At 44.0% G+C, this 3,364-nt stretch overlaps 1 pseudogene; it reads right to left on the reverse strand.

Annotated features, from left to right (window-relative positions):
• The window catches only part of LOC114635851, a 2,159-nt pseudogene extending 336 nt beyond the window's left edge, over positions 1-1,823 (reverse strand).
• Positions 1,824-3,364: the final 1,541 nt, after the last annotated feature.

Consider the following 3,364-nt stretch of genomic DNA (forward strand, 5'->3'; position numbering starts at 1 on the left):
TTGGGAGCCAATATGGGAAGTGAGACAACCTCGACCACAGATGGCTTCACATTTACTTTGGGGTTGGTTTCTACCTCCCCTCTCTGGGATGACTCCACGTGGAGCCGTTTTGCCAGGTGCCTAGTGATGCCAGATATAGGAGTGAGCTCCCGCTTCCCCACCACTCGGGTAGAGCAAGAAGCCTCATCTCCACGCTCAGACGAAATGGCTGGTTTCTCCTTTTGTGACATTCCTCTCCCCTGCTGTCTCTTGGTGTGTTTCTCTTTGACAGTACCACATCTGTTGGCTGGAAGTTTTGTGGGGTCACTTACGGTCTCATCTGAAGTATCAACAGCCTCTGTCTTGGACACACTGTTCTGGGAAGGAGCATCACCACTGTCTTCAAGTTCAAGTGTTTTCTCTTCTTTTGCACCTGCTCTCTTGGGGATGCGGAGAAGCCTCTTCGGCCTTGGGGCAGCCTCAGCTTGAGGTTGGGAGTTGCCACTACTCTCACAGCTTTGCTGCATCCTCAGGGCCTTCTCCAGTTTAATCTCCTCTAGCATCTTAAGACACACTTCCTACATAGACCTGGCTCTTCCTGCAGGCTCTTCTAGTTGTCCTCTGCTAACAGCAACAGTTGGCAGATTCGCTGTCTTTTTCACTTCAGTATCTTCTCCCAGCTCGAGGTAACGTGCATCCTTTTTGGATTTCTGTCTTTCCATTTCCTGCTGCCGAAGATTCTTTTCAGCCAGGACCTCAGAGAAGGTTTTGATCTGCACTTAGGAAGAACTTCCTGTTCCTGATGGAGAATCATCAGCTCCTGAAGGTTTTTCTGTCTTCAGTTTAGTTTGCAGTTCTTCACGTTTCTGACTGGCTCTTTCTAGAAGAATCTCTTCTAAAGTCTTCACGTGAGTCTCACCGACTTTATGAACTCGCATTTTCTTTGGTGCTTTATCAATGTCATTTTCTTTTACCCAGCCTCTGTGCAAGACTTCGCTTTAATGGGGGATCCCAGTCACCATCCCCTGAAAGCTTTCGTTTCCCCAGTCTCTCACTAAGACTCAGTCTAAGCAAGGGCTCTTCCTGTTTGCTTGATAGAGTTACCGTCCTCACCACTGTCTGAACCTTCTTCTCAGGGCCTGGATTGGACTGAGACTGATGTAAAACCCTGGAAACTCCCAAGGAGACACCTTGCTTTTTAAATTTTTCTTTCATTTTCTCTGATTTAATTTCCTCAAGAGTTTTTATTCCAAAATTCAAACATTCACCTTGCTTTAAACTGACTCCAGGTTTTCGGGCAGAAGCCACTTGTGATCCATTATGGATGTGAGGGGTTGGTTGCAGAGCAGGTGTTTTGTTTTCATCGCCATCCTCAGAAAACTGACCATCATCTTCATCATCATCATCTTCATCATCATCTGCAATATTGACTATAACAGTCCGATGTGTGGAGATGGGAACATTTCCTGAACTCCCTACTTTCATTTCACTCCGAAGCTGAAGGGAGGAGTTAGAGTGAACAACCATCTTGTTCCGGAGAACTGTGAGCTGGCTAGCCTTTACTTCTTCTTGTGACTCAGGCACAGTGGGCAACACAGTTTTGCTTGGAGGTAGGAACACTCCATCAATGTAACGACTTCTGGTGTGATGGAAAGCACAATTTAGTTTTTGACATCCCATTGGCTGATTTTCCCAATGGCAAGGAATTTCACTTCGTTTTTTGTCAATTTCCATGTGGTGAAATCTGCATACCCATCGAAAACAACGGCCTTCTTGCCATAGAGTGCAGACACGTTCATTCCCTAGTGCAGCTTCACAGTGACGATCATGGAATAGAAAATTAACTCAATCAATGAAATTGTCTTCGACTTCTGAGTACTGCCAAGTCTTTCTCTTTTCTTAGCTGCAATCGCCCGCTATAATCACATCAGCCGAACAAGCAGAAACTCAAGACTTCTAGGGTCTGAAGAAACTTTTTAAAGTGTTCAACCTCCTTAATCATGAGAGAAACACAAATTAAAACTACTTTGAGAATTGTCTTACCCAAGTCAGAATGGCCAAGATCAATAACACAAATGACAGCACACGTTGGGGAGCATATAGAGAAAGAAGAGTCATTGCTGGTGAGACTGCAGAATGGGATTGACACTCTGGAAATCAGGGTAAGGGTTCTCAAAAACCTGAGTATTGATCTGCCCCAACATCTAGCTAGACCATGCTTTGGCATCTACCCAAAAGACTCTACATCTTACTCCAGAGACACTTTCTGATCAGTGTTCAATGCTGTTCTATTCATAATAGTCAGAAGTTAGAAACAGACTAGCTGTCCATCAGCTGATGATGGATAATGAAATATGTGGCATGTTTACATGATGGAATAGTTTTCAGCTAGTAAAGAAAGTGATATTTGTAGGTAAATGGATGGAGATAGAAGCAATCATCCAGAGAGACCCAAAACCCAAGCCCCAAAAGATACATGTTGCATGTTAGCTCTTTATGGGGATGTTAGCATTTGAACCTCAGGGTTGTGCATCTCATTTAGAATAACCACAAAGGTTCGATAGATAATAAAGGACCAGGAGGGAGGAGGGGATCTCCCATGGAAGGGAAAAAAGAATTCAGTACCATAAAGGATAAAGTGGAAACTCTAATAGTAGTACTGAATGGAGAAGAGGATGGAAGGACAGAGTGAAGGAGGGACTGTGGAGAAGCAAATCTAACATTAAAAACTTTCTAGAAGCCATATGGAAACCTACTACCACAGAAACTCCCTAAAATACACACATATATAAAAGGAATTTTAATGAATTTACCATATCATGGGGGGAGATAATGGCCCAACTAGACATCATACATTACCAAGTATCCTGCCCCCCAGGACCAGGAGTCAGTTACATTTTTGTGGACTCACTAGTCAAAGTGGTTCTCATAGATCCCTCAAACACTACAGGCTACTGCCAATGTAATTGGGTACCCTCCACAACTTGAAGAAGTTGAGCTGGTGCCAAACTAGAAGATGTTTCAGTCCTGCTGGCTAGAGTTCATAGGGTTGGAAAGTACTCTACCTGATAGCATAAGAGAAAAGTCATCCATATTCACACCCAGTACAGACCCTGGAATGACAATAGCAACCTGCCTATAAGCCATCTTGGTGCAAGAGGGACACAAGTGTCTACAGGAGTAATAAACTGATTTACTTTTCATTGGACAAGGCCCACACCATGAGGTAAAACCCATACCAGACACTGTGAGAAGCTGAGACCTGAGATTGAGGGGTCAGGAACCCTAAGGGCAAACCCAGTACTACTACTCTATGAAAGGAACACAGCAGCAAAAGGACTCCTAATCACATATTACTATACCCATAGATCAGTGCCTTGCCCAT

The sequence above is a fragment of the Grammomys surdaster genome, unplaced genomic scaffold (assembly GCF_004785775.1).
Source record: "Grammomys surdaster isolate TR1022 unplaced genomic scaffold, NIH_TR_1.0 118593, whole genome shotgun sequence".
NCBI lineage: Eukaryota > Metazoa > Chordata > Mammalia > Rodentia > Muridae > Grammomys > Grammomys surdaster.